At 38.6% G+C, this 26,321-nt stretch overlaps 3 long non-coding RNA genes across 4 annotated transcripts; all 3 read left to right on the top strand.

Moving 5' to 3' along the window:
* The first annotated feature begins 1,133 nt into the window (after window positions 1-1,133).
* LOC126410394 (uncharacterized) lies at window positions 1,134-5,865 on the top strand. The gene is made up of 2 exons (XR_007574314.1): window positions 1,134-1,694; window positions 1,847-5,865. It is a non-coding gene; the product is annotated as an uncharacterized LOC126410394 (long non-coding RNA).
* An 833-nt stretch (window positions 5,866-6,698) lies between these two features.
* LOC116260933 (uncharacterized) lies at window positions 6,699-7,472 on the top strand. The gene is made up of 2 exons (XR_004174212.1): window positions 6,699-6,914; window positions 6,993-7,472. It is a non-coding gene; the product is annotated as an uncharacterized LOC116260933 (long non-coding RNA).
* A 792-nt stretch (window positions 7,473-8,264) lies between these two features.
* LOC116260156 (uncharacterized) lies at window positions 8,265-10,821 on the top strand. Of its 2 annotated transcripts, none has more exons than XR_004174045.2 (3): window positions 8,265-9,179; window positions 9,403-10,026; window positions 10,451-10,821. It is a non-coding gene; the product is annotated as an uncharacterized LOC116260156 (long non-coding RNA). The 2 variants fall into 2 exon arrangements; XR_004174046.2 differs by having other exon boundaries at window positions 8,267-9,179; window positions 9,403-9,712; window positions 9,780-10,819.
* Window positions 10,822-26,321: the final 15,500 nt, after the last annotated feature.

Here is a 26,321-nt window from a genome sequence, read left to right as displayed (position 1 = left end):
TTGTGTTAAATAAATCGGATATGAATATTCGATAAATTTGGAGCTGCAATCTGGACCTAAGCACAACTTAACCGAATAATGCAAGGATTGATGTACTTAACCGAATCATAAAGGTTGTTGGAAGCTTCATTTATAGCAAAATATTAAGCCAATTGACCCATTGAGAACTTGGCCTTATGCATGAGAAATTCGTGTGACCCAACAGCTAAAACCAAACGGCTGGCTGAGTTCAATTCTTAGGTAAGACATAATTTTTACCATTAAATTGTTGGTCTCATAAGAGTTGTTTATCTTCAGCTCGGAATACACATCCAAACATGAAAAGCGGATGATTTAGTAGCTGGCCTGTTTCCCACCTAAATAAAAGTGTTTTGAGAGAAAAAGACAGAAGCATGGATAAATACGAATATGATAATCGGTAAGTGGAAGCTGTTGTTGGATTACTTCAGGCCTGATCTAAATACAGTTGGGAATTTTAGATTATATATATATATATATAATTGTGGGTGTCATAAGAGCTGTTTATCTTGAGCTCCAAATACACATCCAAACATGAAAAGCGGATGATTCAGTAGCTGTTTCCCACCTAAATAAAACTGTTTTGAGAGAAAAAGAAAGAGCATGGATAAATGCGAATATGATAATCGGTAAGTGGAAGTAGTTGTTGGATTACTTCAAGCATGATCTAAATATCATTGGGAATTTTAGGTATATATATATATAGATATATATATATATAGATATATATATATAGAGAGAGAGAGAGAGAGAGAGAGAGAGAGAGAGCATGTGTAAATAGGAACATCAAATAGTGTGAAAAGTTGTTTGATTACTTTAGATCTACCCGGAGAGACAGAGAGGCGAATCCCGATCCAAATCCGAGCTCAAGTCTGATGAGCTCAAATCTGATCTGAATTCGACCGGTTTATATCGCGGCCAACGCGGAGGCGATTGTGATCGAACGGTTGGCGTGTCAAATTCAATCACCTAATCCACGTTGGAAGCCAGTTAACCACTCCAAAGTTAGTAAGCGACAAATCTGGCCGTCCGATTTGCAACCGCTTCATCAGGACCGTCGATCCACCTAACCATTACCTATAAATATCTCTTCCTACGTGACTTTCACCATCGCTGGTGGGGGGGATGGTGAAGTTGTTTCTTCCCTTCTCTGGTTCCTTTCTTCCTTCGCTTCTTCGTTCCCCGATGCTCTTTGATGAAATCTGTTGTTCGGGATTTTCTGCAATTTTGTTTATCATTCTCCACGTCTTTCGTTTAATTCGATGAAGGAGGGTGTCCCAAAGGGTGAAATGATCTCTATTAAATCTTTCTAATCTATTTTCTGCTCAGCATGTTCTTCTTTTGACCCCAGTCCGTTCTTAAGGTCCCTTATTGTTTCTGAAACGATTGTGGTTCGTGCTGTCGGCTTTGACCATCTCGTTTGCTGTAGATGAGGAATATAGGTGATTTTGGTCCGTCATTTGTAGTCGGTTCATGATCTTTACGAGGGGAATTTGATCTAATCACCTGGAATTCTGATTTTAGGCAGAGTAATGGGTATGGTTGATATGCAAGCGGATGATTATGAGGCTTCAATTAGGCTGCTGGTTTTGGTTTTTATGGATTTTTATCACATGTGGATAATTTTGAAGCGCGCAGCACTGCATCGTTCTGTCAGCACTGCATCGTTCTGTAGGGTAGTCTTTTTCTTGAAGTGTCCCTTCTGTTGTTAGACTGAGAGATTGAAAAGTTTCTTACTGTTGATCCGGTTTTTCCCGTTTATGACGGGTAGCCATTTTGTTCTCAAGGTGGACATCATCTACTTGTGACTTGACGCTTTTCCCTGCAGATCTGACATTCTGCTGTAGCTCTGGTTCATCAAGCAATCTACTTCCCTACAGCCCTATGACTTTTTGAACCAGCTTCTATTGTGAAATCTAGCACGGTCGTTCATAGCAACTGTTAATTGGGATTGTTATCTGTGCCTTCCATAATTTTGCTGGATAGTCTGATGCGTTCCAAGAGAAGTTTTTTCTTGGATAAATGGGGTCACTTTGAGGTTATATTTGGAATTTGTAAGTTCACAAAGAAAAATCTTAATGGAGTGTTCTATCTTGTTAGCTTAAGCATCTTATTAAGGTGGAAGCCAACTCTTCTTCAAGGCTTGAGTGTGTATTGGTGAATAGTCTGACAATCTATTTTGATCCAATCAGCAGTCTTGAGGACTATTTCATCTGCCCTCGGATTACAGTTCCCTTGTTGGAATCTAGCTACTTTATTTACTGGGGATAATTGGCATTGGAGAAATTGATGTATTATGAAGTAATTGTTATCTGAGGCTTCTCTATATTGGTTGTCGGGAAGTAGAACTTCTACAAATTGTGTCGCTTTCATATTCGTTCCGCATATATTAAGTACCTCTGCTTGATTTTTCAGGTCGCATGTTCTGCGACAAGGTGATGGTGGAGCTAACCGTTCTTCATTTGCTGCAATAACTTTTCTCTCTCTTTTTTCTCTTTTTTCTATTCCTTTGGGTTTTCTGACGTGTCCTTTTTCCTTTACAACATCACTTAAAGAGCCTTATAGTTTTGGCTTCTTATTTTCCATATGTTATGTCGTACATATAGTTAAAGAAGACTGAACTCATAGCTTGAATTGTCTCAGTAGTTGGGAACTTGGGATATCAGAGCATTTAGTTATGATTTAATTTTTATTAACCTTTTCTAACTGAATTTGAGATATAACTTCTACCTTTCAAAAATTGTTATTTAATTTAGGGAAGTTTTGTAGGGGCTAGCTGGTTGATTGTCTGTGGTTGTTGAATGCACCTGTCTTTATTATGGTTAGCACAAGACTCGTGTGGACAAGGGGACCTTCATATTTATTTTTTCAATCATACCTGGCTGCTGCTTGTTCGAAGTAGATACAATTTTGTTGACGCCATTTACCTTTTTCTCTATTTTCCCTTATCTCAGCTTTGTTTTAATTATATTGATGGTTTTTGCCACGCTTTCAGTTTGAACTTGGGAAAATAATTATTAGCTTGTCTTGTGACATGTCATTGGTTATCTTGTATTTTCTTCCCAGGTCTTTTTTTTTTTTTTTTTTTTCGGTATTGAAATAGTCTTGTCTAGATTTAGTACAACATGTTACAAAAGATTGTCTTGCTTTTCCAAGACTTCTGATCCTCCCAATGGAGGTTATTCTCAGAAGAAGGTGGTACATTAAAAGGTCTGAAGCTGCTTATTGGTTTGTTGTGGTATTGATATTTTACCTTGCACGATGAAGCTGATCACACATCTCATAAAGAACACAATCTTGGGCACGAAGCAAGCTTCTTCATGTGGAATATGGTGTTAGTATTTTCCTTGGCTGAAGGTTTCACCTGCTTGATTACTTGCCAACTATTAATGATCATTATAGGTTCAATAATTCCTACTTTTGATGGGGGATGTTACATTAAAGATGAAATTAGATGCTTGATTGCTGATTTCATGTTTTCAACTGAGTGATTCCTCACTGACATTGTGTCAAAGTAGAGCTGGTAATTTTTCTATTCATGAGGAGGCTTCTTAACATTGGTCAAGACTGTCATATAAAGAATGCAGATCTCAGTTGGTTAAGGACTAGTTCTCCTGTGGCAATCAATGAAATCCTGATTCAAGTTTCAGACTATTGATTCCTTATTCAAGCACGGAGCTCATGTTCTATTTTAGGGTAAAGAATGTGTACTTTTGATGGCTAAGCAATCAATCCATCAAGAAAGGGATCACTTTTACCCTTATAACCGTTTTGGCCTATGGTTTTGGGCCTAGCATCTCATCCCTCCCCCAGGTGGGACACTATAGTTTCAGAGAAAGCTTCTTATCATTGATCAAGACTGTCATATAAAGAAACGCAGATCTCAGTTTTTTAAGACTACTTCTCCTTCAGCAATCAATTAAATCCTGATTCAAGTTTTAGATGATTGATTTTTTTTCAAGCACACAGAGCTCATGTTCTATTGTAGGGTAAAGAACGTGGACTTTTGATGGCTAAGCAATCAATCCATCAAGAAAGAGATCACTTTTTACCCTTCCAACCATTTTGCATATGTTTTTGGACCTAGCATCTTACCCTCGCCCAGGTGAGGTTCAAGCTTGCTGCAATCTTAGAATCAAGAAAAGCAGTTTGGCGTCCATCTATGTCATGTTTTAAGGGGCATTGCAATCTAACCAGTCATCAGTGTATCCCCACCATAGGTTGTGCATCTATTTTTCATCTTGGAGGTGGTGCAAGCTTTTATTTACATCAAATCCTGCGCCTTGTGGATCATTTATCACATCCAATTTATGCTCTTCAAATTAGAATATAATCACTTCATTCATTAGAGCATTGTTATCTTTGCATGTAGCAAATCTGTCAGCAATAGGAGAAGATGTTGCACTATTCATCGTTTGTTTTATTTAAGGGTCTTTGTTTGGTTCCTAAAAAGTTACAATTCTGCACCGTATGGAACATTTTTGGCAAGCCTATTTCACCTTTCACTTTTTCAGGTGTTCGGTTTGCACAGAGTTCAGAATGGTTTAAAAAATTAAAACTGTCCTTTTTGTTAGTTTAGTATCAAATTCATGGTGTCAACTGTTAGCAGTTAGGTTTGATTCTGCATTGGCATTGAAATTGAGTTTATGGTTATTTTGAGATTCAATTTCTTTTCGTCTAGGTTTTGATGTTTGTTCTTGTAAGTTGAGCAGGCTTAGTGCAATGGTGTGTGCTTGTTGGATTATGATTGACAGGATTAAAGTGGACTAGAATGGATTTTAAATTCAGTTAGTTTGTGAATTAGCTGAGCGCTGCTCAGTTCACCTTTCCTTCTATTTTTTTTATCTTTTCTAGTTCTCCTTCGTTTCCTCTTTACTTGTTGGAAGCATTTATAATTTTGCTGCTCGGTTCACCTTTCTTTTTCCTTTCTGTGGTTTATCTTCCCTTCTCATTCTCCCGTTTGATCAACTTTAATTCTTTCCCTGGTTTATACCTGCAAACGTCATTGAGTTCCTCATTGCTCTCTCTTATTTGAGGTCATCTTGGGTTTTTTTTCAGAGTTTTTACTTTTGGTTCACTAAGATTACCATATCTAGATTTGATACAGGAGGCATACAAATGGGTTATCGTCCTGTTGAAGTTATGTTTAACACGGAAATTAGTTTTGGTTTGTCATTTGGAAGCTCTGCTTAACTTTAGTCAGTGGTTGTAGATGAAGAATGAAATCTCAGTTGGACAGAAAAGTCAATCCATCTTATGGTGTTGGGATGTTACTTCTCCCCAAGGATGCAGCTTTCTGATGGTGGTGTCACATTAAGTTTGGAAATGGACACTTCTTTGAGTTTGAAAACACAAAATTATCTTATTGGTTTTCTGCATGATTCCTCACTCATGTAGCGTCTGCATAGTGCTGATATTTCTTCGGTTGCAAAGGGAAGCTTCCTAGCTTTGATAATGACTGGTAAATGAAATTGCAATCTCAGTTAGGCACGAATGATTTCCTCTTAGCAGTCTATGCAGTTTGGTGCCTCTGGGGAATTTAGTTTTGTAACAACTGTGGGTTGTTGCACCTAAAGTATTATGGAGAAGATGCTAAAAGCTAATTTAGCTAGGTTTTTTTTTCCTCTTTTACAGTCTTCCTACAAACTCTGCTGTCTGGTAGTTGGTTAAGGTGGCATTAGAAGTGGGGAATGCTACTATTGCATTAGATGGTGGCAAAGAGCCAGTTGTTTGAGACGTGCACTTCTTTCTCCTTTACTGTGAATGTTAAGTTTGAAAAGCTGTTGTCCCTCGTGAATGGGAAATTCTTCTTTTGTTGATTAATGCTACAAAATAAAGTTGACAATCTCAGTTGGGCATGAACTTCTCAGTGGTTCCTCAAAAGTGGCCTTTGATGATGATGTTTCTTTCCCATGTTTTCCTTGCAATGTGGATGTTTCTACAAGTACTTGAGTTCACAGCGTTCACATGTGAAAAATCAGTTATCTCGGATGTGCATTGCATAGGCTTCTGCGAACTTGACGGTGGATAAAGTATTTAAATCAGCCTTATGGTTATCTTGTCTGGAAACGTCTCCATGTTTCATGCTTGTCTCATTGAGCGGCTATTGTTTCTTTGTACATGCACACGTGATCTTTTTTGCGTCTGGCTTACATCAAATGGTGGCTTACATCAAATGGATTACGAAACTATGTAGTGTTTGGTTTCCTAATGGTTATGGTTACCGTGGGGATGTGATTATTTTCTTGTCCAACAAGTAGCAGCTGATGCAGTGATCACAAGCGAAGTTAATAATTACATTTAGGCGAAATGATAAGGCCGTGCTGCAATTCTCCTTGTCGCCGCTTGGTTTTGCTGGTCTGGCAGGTTCTCATTTCTCTGTTCATGTTGCTGGCTATTTATCCCATGCAGTATTTTACTGGTCGCTGTTGTTTATACACAAACTGCACGGAATCGACTTAGTCTTCTTGCTCTACCTAATCTTGTAGATGTATCGCATGGATATTGTTGAGGTAAAAAGTTGGTAGGCCGATTACATAGTATTTACAAAGCACGAATGCAAGAGGAACTTCAATATAATCGTCAGTGCTTTTGTTTTCCCTTTCCTTGCCCTGTTCACTATGGTATCCTCTAGTACTACGCTGAACAGTAAAGGAAAAAGTTTTTAACTCCGCCATTGGTTGAGGTTTTACTTGGCCAATGCCAGTCCCAAGCCTGGATAAAGGAGGAGGGTTTAAGTATTTATTTATGTAGAGATCAGGCCATCCTTCTGCTGACCTTCTCAACAATGGACCACATATTCTTAGTATTGCAAGGTGAAACAGGTGGCCTGGCCTGACCTGGTGTGTGGTTATAGGTGTCAATACTGGCATCCAACCATTAAGTTTGTCCATCTGGTACGAGTTAAATTTAGTCTGAATTGATATTAGATGACAAAAATGTTTGTTATGACTACGGTTAAAGTTGAAATGCAGGTAAGCAAGGACAGTTTTGAGTCTTTTGACTACGGTTAAAGTTGAAATGCAGGTAAGCATGGAAGAATCCCTCTCATGCCGGGCATAGATGCACATGAGAGAAAAGAATCTTAAAACAGGACAGTTGTGAGTATGGTTTATTAAAGTTGGAGAAAATGACGGACTTGGCCTTGGTGTGGCCGACCACACTAGAGTACAGATGTTTTCTTCAATGCTTAACATAGCTGCAGTCGTATCAATTCAAAATGAATTTAATGAGAGCAGCAACTACCGTGAGGCTCACTCATGGGCGAATATGGAATTGAGTGGGGGGATTAACCAGCTTTCTGTCGGATGTGATCGATTATCTTATAGCTACTACTGAAAATTTCAAGTTCTTATTCCAACTGCTTATTTGATCGGATAACTCATGTTATTTGCAATGTTTGTACATTATGAATTATAAAAAATGATGACGAACCACTTACTCATTTTGCATTATATTGTGAGCAAGGTACTTTTGCGATCAAGCAAATTAATGGTAATTGATATTTGATTTTTAAAAATATTAGTTAATTTGATCTACTTTTATAATTTTATTGGATAACTGATTTGTGCGTGGACTGCTTGCAAAAGCCTGCCATAACTATATGATCAACAATTCCTTAAGGTGGCAAATTTACTGTAGCACAGGAAATTTATTGCAAATTTTTAAAAAATTTTCCAGTTTATCAAACATGAAAAAAAAAAATTAGTCCGTCGGGGTTGAATACCACAACATATTTTTGAAAAAAAATTTCAATCTGAGAGATGAAAATTTTTTTCTACCTTCTTCTTCCTCCTTCGTTCCCTTCTTCCTCTGCCTGCCTTGTTCCCTTTTTCCTTTCTTCGCCTCTCTTTTTTCTCCGCCTCCTTTCTTTCTTTAAGTTCCGTTGCTGGAGGTTATATACGTGCGAACGCTTTTGCTGGAGGTTATATACGTGCGAACGCTTCTCACGATTTGCAATTTCTCGATAAAATTTGAGCATTGAGGAAAAAGTATACCCCAACCATGGAGTCCGGACTTTAGTATTGGTAAGTGAGCGATGACACCGACCTTGTTGAGGATCTCTAGCGCATGTGCGTGGATTCTCTGCCATTTTGGAACAATCTTTGGTAGTTCCCTCCTCTCTCTCTCTCTCCCTTTATTACAAATCATCGGTATCACCTAATTCATGGGTGGCAATCTCTTCTTCACGTAGGTCCAAATTTGATGCCCCATATTCACAGGGAAGACATGAAGCAACTATGTATATCAATTAAATGTTCATTAAACCATTTTGACTACGCAAACAAAAAACGCCCATTACAATTTGATTGCTGCAAGCTCTTTCTCTAGTGCCAAGATCCTATCCTGCAGTTTGGAAAAGGGGACAGAGCAGCACCTCTTCCTACTTCCCTTGTGGCAACTTGTCAGGAACTGGGATGATGAAGTAAGGCACCAACTATGATTTCACAAGAGAGTAGGGGAGAACGGGTTCAAGCATACCCCAGTGTTGTCCCTAGTTGAAATGGGGGGGACGTTCCGCCATCGGAGACGCTTTGGGCTGGTCATTGGAAAACATGCCGCAGATGGAAATGGTTTGGACATCGTCGATGATGGGATTAAGTCTTGGAAACAGATGCTGCAGATCGTCTTGGCGAATCGGTCCCTCACCTTCGAATGGTCGAGTTCCATGGATCGATAGAGAGAGAAATAGCTTTGATTCTGTGGCCCCTCGGACCTGTTCTCCAGCAAGTCGACCAGAACCCTGATCCCAGAGACTGCCCTGAGCACGTCGAGGCTCTTGGGGCACTCGGCCACCTGCACCGCCATGGCAGTTGCTTCGTCAACGATTCCAGCGAACAGCACCGGAATCGGCACCGGAGACCTGTTCTACGGCGTGTTCTGATGTCTAAAAGCTTTGATCTACAAATGGTAAAGCTTAAATGGAGCATGCAGGCAACACACACTGATGCCCTGTTCACGATGGTATCCTCTAGTAATACGGTGAACGGTAAAGGAAAAAGTTTTTAACTCCGCCATTGGTTGAGGTTTTACTTGGCCAATGCCAGTCCCAAGCCTGGATAAAGGAGGAGGGTTTAAGTATTTATGTCTTTACTATGTAGAGATCAGGCCATGCTTCTGCTGACCTTCTCAACAATGGACCACATATTCTCAGTATACTGGTGAGCATTGTCATGGCAGGTGACTTTGGAAGGTGAAACAGGTGGCCTGGCCTGACCTACGTTGCATAGAGTGTGTGTAGTTATAGGTGTCAATACAGGCATCCAACTATCTAAATAAGGCCTTTCACCTAAATTAATACTAAATGATAAAAATATTTGTTACTTTTTTTTTTCTTTTTTTCTTAAGCATGGACAGTTTTGAGTATGGTTAAAATTGATGCAGGTAAGCATGGAAGAATCCGTCTCATGCCGGACATAGAAGCACACGATACAAAAAAGAATCTTAGAAACTGGACAGGTCTGAGTATGGTTAAAGTTGGAGAAAATGACGGACTTGACCTTGGTGGGGCCAACCACACTAGAGTATAGATGTTCTCTTCAATCAAGAAAGTTCCTAGAGTTGGAGGGAAGCGAGGGAGGAGGGATGGGGACTCCATGAACAGTCTGTGGTCGTTCCCTCTCTCTCTCTCTCTCTCTCTCTCTCTCTCTCTCTCTCTCTTCATTACAAAATCATCGCTATCCCCTAATTCATGGTTAGCATATGTTATCCTGGTAATGGCTTCTTCATGTAGGTCCAAATTTGATACCCCGTCTTCGCAGGGAAGACATGAAGCAACTGTGTAAATCAATTAAATGCTCAGCAAACCATTTTAACTACACAAAGAAAAAAGGCCCATTGCAATTTGTTTGCGGCAAGCTCTTTCTCTAGGCTCTTTGGGCACTCGGCCACCTGCACTGCCATGGCGGTTGCGTCGTCAACGTTTACAGCGAACAGCACCGGAATCAGCACCGGAGACCTGTTCTAAGGCGTGTTCTGATGTCTAGTAAAAGCTTTGATCTACAAATGGTAAGTTTAAATGGAGCATGCAGGCAACACAGATCTATTTCACAGAGCAACCCACCTAAGTTAGCTCACGAGATCTAGAACCCAATCAACAGCTTATTTGTGCTAACAACCTGCATCTTTTCTTAGACGAGGCAAGCTTAATGAGATTGAGTTCAGGTTGGTTGACCAAAAATTAGCATAGCGAAAGTATCCTCCGTTCGATATTCTATAGTTTTGGGTGAGCGAGAGGTGTTAACCTCCACTGCCCAAGCAAGGCCCGAAGACCCCCCCATTCCTCCTGCTTTTGGGGTCCTGAGCTGCGTCGGTGTCAGCGATAGCAATGGTGTTGGTCAGTTAGACGAATTGTGGCTGTAAAACTAGTAACACAAGTTAAATTTTCAGTGTCCTTCTTGCACCGAGTCTTTTTCTTGCATTTACTTTTCAGGTATGAAGGACCTGCGGCATTTTACTGGTGCTCCTGATGCTGTTCTGCCTCCCACATAATCCTCTTGTGGAAGCATCGCCAATTGGTTGGTGGTAGACTTATGAACCGGAGAGCTGGCCTTGATTGAAGTAGACTTATTAAACATATGGGTCGTTGTTTTTTTTTTTTTTTTTTTATGTTAAAGGCATTCGAGTAATCTTGAATCCCGGTTGTTTTCAATGTTAAAGAGGCATTTTAGCCATTTTGAACACAAAACAGCAACCAACTTCAAAACAGTAACTTTGATACTTTTCTAAATTATGCTTCTTGTGGAAGGGCTGAAATAATACAGGAACATTGGATCAGTCGGGGTCAACATTGTCCAGACCTTTAGTTGCATGCAATCCCACTGAATCAATCAATCTGTTAGGTGAAAATAAAATAGGCAGATAAAATATGCCATTTGATTTTTTTATTATTTTTCTATGAATTTATTTTATTAGATATATGTATTCCAAGATTGAGATAACTCAAAAAATTGAGTCACTCTCTTTGGAAAGGCATCGAATAAAGAGATTAAAAAAAGTTCCATTATTGCTTCTCTCAACACACATATATATATATATATATATAATTTAGATAATCCATTTAAAACAGTTTAAGCAGATGAATGATTGAGAAAAAAAATGTAAACTAATATTAGATGACAAAAATGTCCATGATATATTTTTCTCTTAACCATCTATCATGTTTGATCACAGTCCTGATTAGATGGCTAGGTGACTCTTAGAATCACCATTCTTTTTTTTTCTCTCTATATATAACCATGTCTCTTTTTCATATTATAAAAAAGAAGACACCCAAAAACAATTATATATATATATATATATATATATATATATATATATATATATATATATATATATATATAAAGAGAGAGAGAGAGAAGCTCATTTTTTTTGTGTCGTTTTAATTTTAATACAAACATCCAATAAAAGAAATTCATTGAAAAAGTGCACAAATACAAATGACGTGTTTTATCAGCCTACCTTGTTTTAGCCCAACCCATTGGTTGATTTAGTGTGAGTGCGATCAATATTCATGCATTATTTCAACCCTTCCATAAAACGCATAATTTAGGAACAAAACAATGCCTACTCTACTGTCCAAGAAGCTCGTTGCTATCTTTGTGACTTAAAATGACTAAAATGCCCTTAACGTTGAAACCAACAACGGTCTTCAGAAGTGAACCAACGTGGTTGCGATGTTGGGGGCTCAACCGCTTAAGGTCAAGAAAAGCAACGACACCCTCCCCCTTTTCCTCTGAAGGGCAAAAATGGAAAAGTGATGTTTTTGGGGTCAAAGGACGAAGATACCCCTCCACCACTCATAAAGGCAACTTAGTTTGTTTGCTTGGTGCTGATCAACTGCTGCTATGGATGATCACTTCCCATATTGAATATTCTTTTCTGTGTGAAAATGTCCAAAATTTTATTCATGTATTTGCATTGGAGAGTGTTCGTTATGTATTACGTACGAAATCAACTTAGTTCCCAAGATTTTAGGAGCAAATTAAAATGACAATAAAAATTATAAACAAAGAGAAGGGAAAATTAAACTTACATGAAGAAAAAATGCGGGATGCACAGGCATGGTACCGAAATATATATTCAAACTTTTTGAATCCATGGTTGAATGTTTAAGAAAAATCCAAACACATCCATAATAAATTTCCGAATGGTTGTATGTAAGATTCAATTTCTCACTGGATCTAGTTACATAATAAAGAATTTGAACTCGATTTTGTTACATTTTGTTAGTCGATTAATACCAGACAGCTACATCTATTGTGTACATTTTCTTTCCCTTTTTCCGACTTTCTTTTTTTATACGAGTACGATCTGCGAAAGAGGTATTCACTAATATTTTTGAGCTTTTGATTTTTCAATATACATGAAAATTAAGCTGACACAAATTTCCTAGAAGCAGCTTGAAATCCACTCTTGTCATCCAAATGACCACGTTTAAAAAGTAAAATTCATCGACCATTTATTTCAAGGTTTCCGTGTTCGAGTTAAAGCCCAACCAATTTTTCGTTCATGCTCATGGTTAGTTGTAGGTTCAAATCTGGTTCCCATAGCAACCAATTTTTCTTGTCAAGTTCTTGGCCGTGATGGGCGGGATCCGATAACTTTCAAATGAAAAGGCGGCAGTTGAAAGTGGCGGTTGCACCCAACCAACTGCAAATGATCTCGATGATCATGCTTATCCTTTACATGAACAAATTTATAAATAGGAGACGATTCCGATGGTTGGGTGATGAGAAATTGAACGAGGCATTTCAGCGAAGAAGAGATTACCCGTTCTTCTCTCAAAGGTGTCTGAATCTCTCCTTCCTTGAGAGGTTACCAGCCTATCGAGCGATCCCCAGTCGCGTCCATCCTCACCTTCTCTTCCGCTACAAAGCTAAGGTAAATGATCTGAATCTTTATATTGTGCCATCGAAAAGAAGTATGTGATGCATGTGCGGAATAGGTTTGAAAACCAACATTGGTATCAGAGCAAGATTTACAGTCTTTTCATTTAATGGCCGGATTGCACCTTTTTTTCATTGTTACGCCTCTCGGTTTCGGCGTACAGGGCGGTTTGCCCTGCTGTTACTGTTTGGAGGGCCGGAATCCCTCTTCCTACAGCATCTAAAGATCAAACAGAATAAAATAAAAAGGAAGAAAGGGGTGAGTAGAGGGTCAAACGCATACTGCACAGGAGGACACCGGAATCTGTCGCCGGTGGTTGTGTCCTCTCTTGCAGGCAGCAAGAATGGCAGAGTAGCAGGTTTTCTGCCCAAATGAGGTTGCTTATCCCTCCAACTGCAAATGAGCTCGATGATCATCCAAATGATCATGCTTATCCTTTACATGAACAAATTTATAAATAGGAGACGATTCCGATGGTTGGGTGATGAGAAATCGAACGAGGCATTTCATCAAAGAAGAGATTACCCGCTCTTCTCTCAAAGGTGTCTGAATCTCTCCTTCCTTGAGAGGTTACGAGCCTATCGAGCGATCCCCAGTCGCGTCCATCCTCACCTTCTCTTCCGCTACAAAGCTAAGGTAAATGATCTGAATCTTTATATTGTGCCATCGAAAAGAAGTATGTGATGCATGTGCGGAATAGGTATGGAAAACCCAAGATTCGTATCAGAGCAAGATTTACAGTCTTCTCCGGCAATGGCTGGATTCCACCGTTTTTTCATTGTTACGCCTCTCGGTTTCGGCGTACAGGGCCGTTTGCCCTGCTTACTGTTTGGAGGGCAGGAATCCCTATTCCTACAGCATCTAAAGATCAAACAGAATAAAATAAACAGGAAGAAAGGGGTGGGTGGAGGGTCAAACGCATACTGCACAGGAGGCCACCGGACTCTGTCGCCGGTGGCTGGGTCCTCTCTTGCAGGCAGCAAGAATGGCAGAGTAGCACTGTAGCAGGTTTGCTGCCGTTTTGTTCTTTTTATTACTATTATGTTTTTTTGGTTCTTGCGGGCCGCTTTCGCCTACTCCCTCTTCCTTTACTTTGTTTCGGATTTCGTGTGTATATTATTATATCATTGTTTCTTGGTTTTTTACCCAATTTAATTAATTTGTCTTCTAATTAAATATTACGACATAGATTTGCTAACATTTGGTTTCAGATCCATATTCTTATTCAAGTCTGATGTGCGATCCATTTAAAAAATTGGATGTAGATTAAATAGATTACATTTTTTTCATCCTGTTAGACTTATTCTCTTTACATGATGATGATCCCGGTACGAATACAACTTGTTTTGAATCACGATTAGTGTTCAGGGATCATAATTTGAATCCACGATCATAACTTGAATTCTTTTGTGGCATATCAATTTATAATGGGCGTCACATATTGATGCATTGGATCTGCAACTTTGGATCTTGTTTTACTTGAAGATTCATTTCTGTTAATTTCATTCTTCATTTAGATCCATGTTTATGATCCAAATGAAGTTATTATCTAAATTACATCCGTAGACCCAAAGATGTTCAGAGTCCAAACTTGGCCTCGATATGAAGACCAGCACAGCATGAGATTTGGTTTCATGCCCAACTGGTCCATAGTGAATTGAACATTTTTGGAAATGGGGATGTCTTCATAAATGCCTGAATGTTCTCCTACACGAAGAATAGTCTCTTTTCAAGGAGATGTATTATAAAAAACATGGCAGTGGCCTCGTCTTCTCTGAAATGCAAATTTGCAATCTGACATTGTGGTGCAACTCTAATTCATGATGCAGTCTACCTTTCTATTACATAATTTTATGGTTATCTGAGCTATTGCTAGCCAACCAGTCTACTAAGAAAGACATGGAATACATCTTGAGTGCTATTCATAATCTTTTTTAAAAAAAAAAAAATTGTAGTTCATCGGCTTAATCATCAGATCTGGCATCCTAACTAGTGGAGTTGATTGTCCAGATTTAATGCAATTAAGCATTGCTGCATGCACCTGGGATCAGGAAAATTGTCTCAAAGTCTACATCCAAGTTGTTTCAGGTGCATATGGCACGTTCTCCTTACCATCATACTCCTCTTAGCTTGGTCATCTCTTATTATGCTTGGAGATTAGGTAAGGATGCTTTTGAAGAGTGTGTGACTATCTAGGTAGATCCAAACAGGTACGTATATGACTGTCTTTGTCTAATCTATGAATTGCAGTTTTGGTTTTATTTACTGGGTGCTTTTGTTTAGATGTGAAATTTTTGCACTAGAGAGATTTCTGCGCTGGGAATTTGCTGTTGCCAGAGTTTTTCTATGTTGGTCTTCAAAAAGTGTGTGTGCAGGTTGTGTTGCAGTACAAGGAATGAAGGAATGCTTTCTGCAGATTAATATTTCTCCCTCTTTTATCTACTTTTCTAATTACTCTCTTTTTTGAAACTGCTTTTTCTCCTTTACAGCATCTTTTCTTTCTCTTTGTGTATTTGAATAGTTTGACACTCGTCTTTTTAGCTTATCATTTTTCATATATTATCTTGTATCTGTAGTTAAGATGATAGGGGACATGGTCTGAATCCATTGGTAGTTAGGCGATGAGAGCATTTGGTACAAATTCATCGATTTTCTATCCAGTTTTAGTTGAAATCAAGATGTAATTTCTGCCTTTCAAAGTCCAACTTCTTTTGAACACTTGTTTGCAGAAGGTTTGTAGGTCTTGAGCTCATGGGTCAATTGTCTATAGTTGTTGGATTATGTGTGCCACTTGGATTATGTTTGCCAGTAACACTGAGGTGGATTTGTAAAACTCCATCAGAACTGACCGCTGCTTGTTAGCAGCAGTGAAAACTTTGTTGAGGAACTCACTCAGGATTCATTCTGGCCATTCTTAGTAGTAGGGGTGGATCTCCCTAAGTAGTATATAATTTATAGAATTTTCATTGGGTCCTTATGAAAGTTTTTTAGAAATGTTATGTAGTACATATTTTGTTTTTCAGGCACCAAAGGGCTATGGCCCCCTAGCTCTGCCCTTGCATAGTAAATTGATTGGCCAACTATGTCACATGGGGAGTGGGGGTACAAGTGCAAAGCAATTTTGAATGTGGATATATGGACACACATGGAACATTGTTTTTTTCGATGATTTAGAGGAATCTGGCGTCTCTCACACAAAACCTAATATAATGCATTGAGCTGCATGTGTGAGAGGCCAGATGTATATATATTAGCTTCTATCAGTTTGTAAGAGTAGTATTTTCAAACTGCACAGAGACAACCTTTAGAGCAGTACACATATAGCATTGAATACCATATACACTCATGTGTACTTACTACTTGTGCACAAAAAAGTCGTATCGTAAACATACTCATGCAATCATGCACACTGATGTTAGGGTGTAGCCAGGGGGAGCCTGCAGAGCCATGGCCCTCCTCAAATTTTAAAGAGAAAGAATTCACACCCAAACAAAATTGTGGATCTACCAACAGATGCTCGCTATATATATTTGTGAATAATATGAATATGCTATTAATACAAATATGCCCTTTATCAGTTTTTTTTTCAGGCAAATGGTACAAAAAATGCAAATGATATGTTGTTTTATAATTTTTGTGTACATCAATATGTATAGGACATGATTTTTTGTCCACTGCTTTGGAAGATAGTCACTCTGCAGTTTCCACATGCTGCTACTATAAAATAATAGGCACTGAATGGTTTAATTTTGAAGTGTGAACTGTTTATTATGTCTCCTGAAATTGCTCTGCACCTGTGTCCACACTTGCGCCCCTACTTGCCTTCATTCCCAAACTTATGTAATAGGCATTTGAAGTAAAACTGAGGCACATCAATTGCTGGTTCAAACTTAAATCATCGAATGTAGTAATACCTTAAAAATCAAATTACCAGTGGAAACCAATTGTTCCATCCTTGGCATCTCGAGAACACTAATCAAACAACCTATAATGTCTCATAAGTCTCCCACTTACCAAGTGCCTGATTCTTTTATGCAGCCAAACTTTAGGCTCTAGTTTTCTCCATTAGTTATATATGATATATCACCAAGAAAAATTTAAAGAAATTATAGCTTGTCACTATTTGATATGAATAAGATTTTCCAACACTTTTTTGCCTAGGTTATTGCCAATAAGTTTTTCATAAATATTAATATTATATTATTTTCATCACCAGTATTAGGGCCAACTCTGATTTTTAGCACTAATATCATTGCCACTATTGCTACTACTATCACCATTATATTGTTGAACCTCAATGATTATTAGTATTATTATTGCTATCACTTTCACCCCCACTACCACGGTCAACAATAACAATAACTCTTTAAATAAATGCTAACTTTATTTTTTCTATTTTTTGTCAAAAAACAGTTAATTAAAAGAGCTCTCTCAAAATCTCTAATGTGATCTACATGTGTCTAGTGTCTAAATTACACATTATTGCCTTTGTTGTTGATTTTTCACTCCTTGTGTCTGCCTAATTTATGAAAAATTTATTGGCAATAACCTATGAAAAAGTGTTATATTAAATAGCCACAAGCTATAATTTTTTTAAATTTTCCTTTGTGATATATCATATATAACTAATAGAGAAAACTAGAGCTTGAAGTTTGGCTGCATAAAAAAGAATCAGGCACTTGGTTGGCGGGAGACTTATGGGAGACACTACAGTTTGTTTGATTAGTGTTTCCGAGATGCTAAGGATGGAACAATTGGTCTCCATTGGTAATTTGATTTTTAATATATTACTGCACTCAATGTTTTAAGTTTGAACCAGCAATTGATGTGCCTTGGTTTTACCTCATTAGGTTAGATACAAGTGCATAGCAATTTGAGGAGACACAATAAACAATTTATACTTCAAAATTAAACCATTTAGTGCCTATTATTTTAAAGTAGCAACATGTGCAAACTGCACAGTGACTATCTTCCAAGGCAGTGCACATATAGTATATCACCATGCACACTCACTTGTATTTGTGCACAAAAAATCATATGCCTATACATATTGATGTACACAAAAATTGTAAAACAGCTTATCATTTGCATTTTTTGTACCATTTGCCTGGAAAAACTGATAAAGGGCATATTCGTATCCATAGCATATTCATGTTATTCACAAATATATATGGCTTGTATTTGTGGGTGGATCCACAATTTTTTTGCACAAATATATATATAGCCAACATCTGTTGATGGATCCACAATTTTGCTTGGGGCCAATCGAAATTTTTTAAGATATAAGGATGTGAATTCTTTCTCTTTAAAATTTGAGGAGGGTCATGGCCCTGCTGGCTACACTCTGACATCAGTGTGCTTGAGTATGTTTATGAATACGACTTTTTGTGCATAAGTAGTAAGTACACATGAGTGTATATGGTAGTCTATGTTATATGTGCACTGCTCTAAAGGTTGTCCCTGTGCAGTTTGAAAATACTACTCTTACAAACTGAATTGCTTGCTACTCAGTGAAGTGAAATCCCTTATTGCTTGACACTGGGAAGAAGAGGAGTGTTCAAAAAATGTTTAGATATTCTAGGTGGCATATGGTCTCTTCCTGTCACCATCATGTTCTTCTCAGACTAGGTGCATGTCCTATTTTGCTTAGGCATGGTGCAAACACATTTTAAATAGAATGGGCATCTATTATCTATTCAAGTTCTTGAGGACTATGTTGTTTTAATTCAATTTTAAATTTGTCCTGGATGATTGTCTTGGTAGAAAACATGTCCATGGACAGTTTTCTTTTATACCAGTTGCTCGACGTTTCCATTTAGCAGCTTATTGTGGCAGGTATAGAAGAAGTTAATAATAAGCATGGAAATAAGAGAAAGCACCCTTGGTTTTTGCTTGTGGCTACCTGGTTTTGCTGGTCAGCCACGTTGATGTTCTCTTTCTTGGAAGTGGCTGTGGCCAATGCATTGAACAGTAGGAAAAAAGTTTTTAACTCCGCCATTGGTTCAGGTTTTACTTTACCAATGCCAGTCCCAAGCCTGGATAAAGGAGGAGGGTTTAAGTGTCCATTTCTAATTGCCTAAAGTGGTTTGAGATGAGGTCGCTCCCTGACTGGGTGACCCCGCAACATGAAACATTATATATATCTGGTCCCATCAAAGTTCTGTTTACTAAGAAGAGTTCACCGATGACTAGATAAGGAGCTTTTGTGGCTGGGCAACCTGTGAAATGCTCTCATGGGAGTGTTTTTCTTTTCTTTTTCTTCTTTTTTTTTTCTTTCCCCAATCACCTGATCTATCTCATCGAAGGATACCTCAGCTCTAACCAGCAGGAGAGATTAACATGGAATGGAGGAAATAGCGAAGATATTACCAGAGCCTCTATTCTGGATCATATAAAAGCTAGAGGCCTAGCTGATCCTTGGCATGAAGGGGGTATGGCTAACAAAGAGCTGTCCTGAAGCAAACTGCACGCTCTATGTGGGAGAAGAAGGCTGTTTACTTACTGAAGACAGGTTGAAGAGACTTGGATTAGCATGGCTTCAGGCTGCAGTTTATGTGGAAAAGCAGAGGAGGATGAGTGTTATCTGTTCTTTAAATGCCCCATCTGCCAAAGCATTTGGAGGAGAAGAGTTATTAAATCTGGGAAGAAGAGTGCCTAAGGGAGGCCTTATAAAGGTACTTCAATGACGGAGCAGGAAGAAGATTAGAAACCCAGTTCTTCAAAAATGGTGGAAGAATTGTTTCCATGCTGCCATAGGGCACATCTGGAAACTGAGGAATGGTATAAAGCATGGGTACTATTGCCCTCAACTACAAATGATGAATCTGCAACACTGTAATTGATGATAGTCCTGCTCCTCACCCAGGTCTTCAAGTATGCATGAACCCTAGAGACAAGGAAAGAGGTTTCAGCCTCTTCTGGGTATCCCCCCATAAATCAAGCAATGAAATTCACAATTTAGCAAGAGAAAGTATAAATGTATCTTGAAACACATGATGATACCTCTAAGGCTTTGACTACCATAAGAACGATTAGGCTTCAAAGTAAACTCATAAGAGCTACCCCTCTGCGCAAGTTTAAGCATGCCATGGAGTTTTACAATACAGCAAGTGAACTAAGTCTCACTGCCCGATGTAATTCCTTCTTACGAAAACGAAAAAGAAAGGCTACTGAATGAACTGAGGCCATATGTGTTTACTTCGGATTTGAGGTTTGTGAAGATGATGATATGAGATCATCGAGAATCTCAGATCTGCGAATTTGAATTGCTGCTGCCTGCTGCTCAAATCCACTCTTTTGAAAACTATTATATTGCCACACCTGAAAATAGATTCTAGGAAGCCAATAGTAAGTATGGATTCTTAGGTGCACTTAATTGAGAAGATCCTCCTCCTATTTCTCATTAATTATCAGTGGGCTGGCTTGTGCCTATGGGCACCAGATTATAGCAAGATATTCATCAATCTCTATTTTTATCAGTGGGCTGGCTTGTGCCTATGGGCACCAGATTATAGCAAGATATTCATCAATCTCTATTTTCTCCAGCTTGAAAATCTTAAATCCAACCCTTTATCTAACTGAACTTTCCTCTGCTTTTGCAGACAAAGCACCATTGTTTCTGGCTGGTCTTGGTTTTGCCTGGTCCACATTCCAATTATTGCACATCCATGACAAGCAATCAATAGAAGTCCCGGGAACCAACAAGGAAACTTTGAAATAAATAGTCGATGGATGGCGCAAATGCTGACGTGCTTGCTTCATATAATTAGGAGACCCTGGATTTGACTTTTTAAAGGTCGTCATTTGGATGACAACAGTGGTTTTCATTTTTCAAACTGCTTCTAGGAAATTATTGTCACCTTCATTTTCATGTATATTGAAAAATCAAAAGATCAAAAATATTAGTGAATACCTCTTTCGAAGATCGGACTCGTATAAAAAAAAAGAAAGTCGCAAAAAGTTGGCGAAAATGTATACAATTGATGTGAGTGTTTGCCCCGTTAAAGGCAACTTACTTTGTTTGCTTGGTGCTGATCAACTGTTGCTATAGATGATCACTTACCATAGTGGATGATCTTTTCTGAACTGGAGCTAGAAAATGTCCAAAATTTTATTCATATATTCGCATTGGAGAGTGTTCGGAATAAAATGGTACGGAATCAACTTACTTCCCATTATTTTAGGAACAAAATTAAATAGGATGTGACACTAAAATTTATAATCAAAGAGAAGGCAAAAAAAGAAGGAAAAATTAAACTTGCATGAAGAAAAAAAAGTGGGATATACATAGGCATGGTACCTAGGAGGCATGTATGTAAGATTCAAACTTTTTGAATCCAGTTGATTGAATGATAAGAAAAATCCAAACGCATCCATAATAAATTTCTCAATGGATGTATGCAAGATTCAATTTCTCACGGATCCAGTTACATAAGAAAAAATTTGAACTCGGTTTTGTTACAATTAGTTAGTCGATTAATACCAGATAGCTACATCAATTGTGTACATCCTTCGACCACTGCGAGGACCTTCCCCAACTCGGCGCCTTCCTCCCTTCCAATTCCTATCGTCCTCGGTGGGCCAGGGATGGTCGGTGCTCAGGCACTGCTCACTTTCCCAGTCGCCATGGCGGGATGACGGCCCTTTAATCTCACCAGTTACACCTCCGCCCAGCCGTCCCCCTGAAACGTCGAAGTCTCTGGTTGCAGGCAGATGTCTCCGGCAAGCTCGTGAGGATATTCGCGACGGTTCGAATGCCTTCGGGGAAGACGTGACGACCATCAACCACATGTGGCAGGGTTGCGCGTAGATGTTGTGTTTGAAGCCGGGCACCCACAAGCTCGAGCATCCAACCTGAGCTCGAAGGGCAGTAGTCTGCGATGACGAAATTCCTGGCCGGCAGAACTGCAGGTCCCCTACAGCACGAGAACTCAAACCTCTCGCGTAGGTTCTCTTGCACACGGAAAGCGTGTAAGAGTCCTACGCAGCCTTGTATTTTATTGGCTGTATAAAAATGGTTGCCGCAATTCTTTTAGAAATAATAAAAAAGCGTTCTCAAGCTGCCAAGCAGCGGAAGTCTTTAGTGCATGAGTTACTTTCATTTGTAAGAAGTGCATTGTGTGCACAAGGAAAAAAACGTAATTTCTTTCGGTGCGTTTTGTTTAAGGACTTGTCTGTATATCATTATAGTTACGAGAAGCTTTTGCAAAGAGTCCACACACAAATAAGTTATCCAATAAAAGTAGACCAAGTAAAACCTCCTTTATCCAGGCTTGGGACTGGCATTGGCCAAGTAAAACCTCAACCAATGGCGGAGTTAAAAAAATTTTCCTTTACTGTTCAGCGTATTACTAGAGGATACCAACGTGAACAGGACAAGGAGAGGGACAACAAAAGCACTGACTATTATAGTGAAGTTCCTCTTGCATTCGTGCTTTGTAAACACTATGAAATCTGCCTTCCAACTTTTTACCTCGACAATATCCATGCCATACATCTACAACATTAGATACATAGTTTCCTTCCAGTATAGCAAGACGACTAGGTTCATTCAGTGCACTTGGTGTATAAGCAACAGCGACCAGTAAACTACTGCATGGGATAAATAGCCAGAAAAATGAACAGAGAAATGAGAACAACCTGCCAGACCAGCAAAACCAAGTTGCGACAAGGAGAATTGAAGCAGCACAGCCTTATCATTTCGCCTAAATGTTATTATTAACTTCGCTTGTGATCACTGCATCAGCTGCTATTTGTTGGACAAGAAAATAATCACACCCCCACAGTAACCATAACCATTAGGAAACCAAACACTACATAGTTCGTATTCCATTTGATGTAAGCCAGTTGCAAAAAGATCACGTGTGCATGTACAAAGAAACAATAGCCGCTCAATGAGACAAGCATGAAACATGGAGATGTTTCCAGACAAGATAACCATCAGGCTAACTTAAATACTTCATCCACCATCAAGTTCGCAGAAGACTATGCAATGCAGATCCGAGACTACTGATTTTTCACATGTGAACGCTGTGAACTCAAGTACTTGTAGAAACATCCACATTGCAAGGACAACATGGGAAAGAAACATCATCACCAAAGGTCAATTTTGAGGAACTACTGAGAAGTTCATGCCCAACTGAATGAAGAATTTCCCATCACGAGGGACAACAACTTTTCAATAAAGGAGAAAGAAGAGCATGTCTCAAACAACTGGCTCTTTGCCACCAATATAATGCAATAGTAGCATTCCCCACTTCTAATGCCGCCTTAACCACCTACCAGAGAGCAGAGTTTGTAGGAAGGTTGTAAAAGAGGAACCTAGCTAAATTAGCTTTTAGCGTCTTCTCCATAATATTTTAGGTGCAAAAACCACTCACAGTTATTACAAAACAACTAAATTCTGCCACCCGTACCAACAACACAAAATTAAGGTACAAGCCCATGCAATAAGTAATGCATTAGTATCAAATTTCATAAAAAGAAAGCTAAAATTAATAAGATCCTTTTTATGAAATGTCATATTGGACTATCCTCTCTGTCCCAAAGCATGCACGAGGGTTAGTAAGAAATAACATTGTCTTGCCAAGGGGATGAATGTCCGGCTCAACATACATGTAGGATATGCTTTTAATGTGTGCTACATGAGTGAGGAATCATGCAGAAAACCAATAAGATAATTTTGTGTTTTCAAACTCAGGGAAGTGTCCATTTCCAAACTTAATGTGACACCGCAATTAGAAAGCTGCATCCTTGGGGAGAAGTAACATCCCAACACCACAAGATGGATTGACTTTTCTGTCCAACTGAGATTTCATTCTTCATCTAGAATCACTGACTGAAGTAAAGGAGAGCTTCCAAATGACAAACCAAAACTAATTTCAGTGTTAAACATAACTTCAACAGGAAGATAACCCATTTGTATGCCTCCTGTACCAAATCTAGATATGGTAATCTTAGTGGAGCAAAAGTAAAGACTGAAAAAAAAACCCAAGATGACCTCAAATAAGAGAGAGCAATGAGGAACTCAATGACGTTTGCAGGTATAAACCAGGGAAAGAATTAAAGTTGCTCAAAAGCGAGAATGAGAAGGGAAGATAAACCATAAAAAGGAAAAAGAAAGGTGAACCGAGCAGCAAAATCGTAAATGCCTCCAACAAATAAAGAGGAAACGAAGGAGAACTAGAGATGATAAAAAAATTAAAAGGAAAGGTAAACTGAGCAGCGCTCAGCTAATTCACAAACTAACTGAATTTAAAATCCGTTCTAGTCCACTTTAATCCTGTCAATCATAATCCAACAAGCACACACCATTGAACTAACCCTGCTCAACTTACAAGAAGCCAGTTTCCTGGATCATGATCTAACATTTTGTGTAATGCACTGCTATTCAAAGCTTTTCCAACTTCACTTGGCAATCCAAAACCAGGTTTTTTGGTGAGTAATTGCATAAGAATGATACCAAATGCATAAACATCAGACTTGTATGTCAATTTTCCAGAGCTCATGAACTCGGGGTCCATGTACACCTTGGTTCCCCTTGGGTCAGTGTATTTACAAACTGTGCTAGTGGACTCCCTTTGAGGCTTGGGGAGAAACCAACAAATCCCAAAATCTGCAATCTTGGCCTTGTTGTTAGCATCTAGCAAGATGTTTGCAGGCTTCACATCACCATGTACCATAGAATTGGAATGAAGAAAAAGAAGCCCCAAGCAAACCTCCACTGCTACTCGAAGTCGATCTTTCCACCAAAATAGCTGCTCTTTATGATTGCCGAAGAGACGATCCTCTAGGCTTCCATTTATTAAGAGCTCATAGACAAGGCAATGTTCTTCAGAACAAGCACCAATTAATGTGACAAGGTGTGGATGTCTCAGTTTTGTTAAAGCAAGTATCTGAAACAGAACAGAGTATAAACCAGGGAAAGAATTAAAGCTGATCAAAAGGGAGATGAGAAGGGAAGATAAACCATAAAAAGGAAAAAGAAAGGAGAACCGAGCAGCAAAATCATAAATGCTTCCAACAAATAAAGAGGAAACAAAGGAGAACTAGAGAATATAAAAAAAATAAAAGGAAAGGAAAACTGAGCAGCGCTCAGCTAATTCACAAACTAACTGAATCTAAAATCCATTCTAGTCCACTTTAATCCTGTCAATCATAATCCAACAAGCACACATCCTTGCACTAACCCTGCTCAACTTACAAGAACAAACATCAAAACTTAAACGAAAAGAAATTGACTCTTAAAATAACCATAAACTTAATTTCAATGCCAATGCAGAATCAAACTTAACTGCTAACAGTTGACACCATGCATTTGATACTAAACCAACAAAAGGACAGTTGTGTTTGCACCGTGCCTGAGCAGAAGAGTACATGCACCAAGTCGGTACGCGTACGATTATAATGACAACAAATCAAATGCCTCCTAGAACAAATTAACATCTTATAAATGCAATCTGAGTCGGTTTTGTGCATCCCAAGGTGAGAGCAGGGGAGGAAAAAACTAAATGTTGCCAGTAAGAACGTGCATCGGCCGATACGCATGTCAATTGTGTATTAGGAGACAGTGGATCGACCTTAATCAAGAACGCCACATGTCACCTTTAAGTACTTTTTATTTTTTATATATTAATTCGTCATCAACTGATTTTATATATATATATATATATATTGCGATATTACTGAAAGATGTAAAGAAATATAAGATTAATTTAAATTAGTAATTAGTAAAGTAATGAATAACGTGCTACCATGTATCAGCCGGTGAACCGACTCGGTTGTCCACAAGAGACCGATTCGGCCCGATGTTCACAACTGCTTGTATTTAATATTATTGTGATCAATACTGTCATTATCGCATCGAAGGCGATCGATCAGAAAGAATCTGTTCAAATGATTGTTGTAAATAAAAAATGCAAAAAATGATAGATAAAATTTTATAAATTTTTAGGACGATAACAACCACACGATGCCCACAGGAATCGAAGCAGGAACGGTTTACACGTTCCCTGTCCAACCATGTTGTCCCTGTTGAGGCAAAATCCTATAAATTTAATTAGCTTGCTGTGGCAATGAAGGTGGTCACAATGTGTCTTTGCCAATTTTAATTATTTAGCATATTAATCCAACCATCTAAACTACATTGTCCTTGCCTCCACATTAATGGAAATGTTTGGATATCTTGGTATTGGTCATTAAAGACATACTCTAAAGGCATAACTTGTAATCAAAAGTTAGATTACCAAAAACTTAATGCTTGAACATAAGCCATCAACATCTTCCAAGAATGTTGCAAAAGTATTCCCTTAAAGCAGGAAACGGGGATCATGAACCCATTATCTTAGTACCTTTCTAAACCAAAAAAAAAAAAAGAAAAGAAAAGAAAAGAAAAGAAAAAACAACAAATTTTCGGG

Source organism: Nymphaea colorata, chromosome 9 (genome assembly GCF_008831285.2).
Source record: "Nymphaea colorata isolate Beijing-Zhang1983 chromosome 9, ASM883128v2, whole genome shotgun sequence".
Classification (NCBI taxonomy): domain Eukaryota; kingdom Viridiplantae; phylum Streptophyta; class Magnoliopsida; order Nymphaeales; family Nymphaeaceae; genus Nymphaea; species Nymphaea colorata.
The sequence above is the reverse complement of the archived record's forward strand: the minus strand, read 5'-3'. Positions and strand labels throughout refer to the sequence as shown.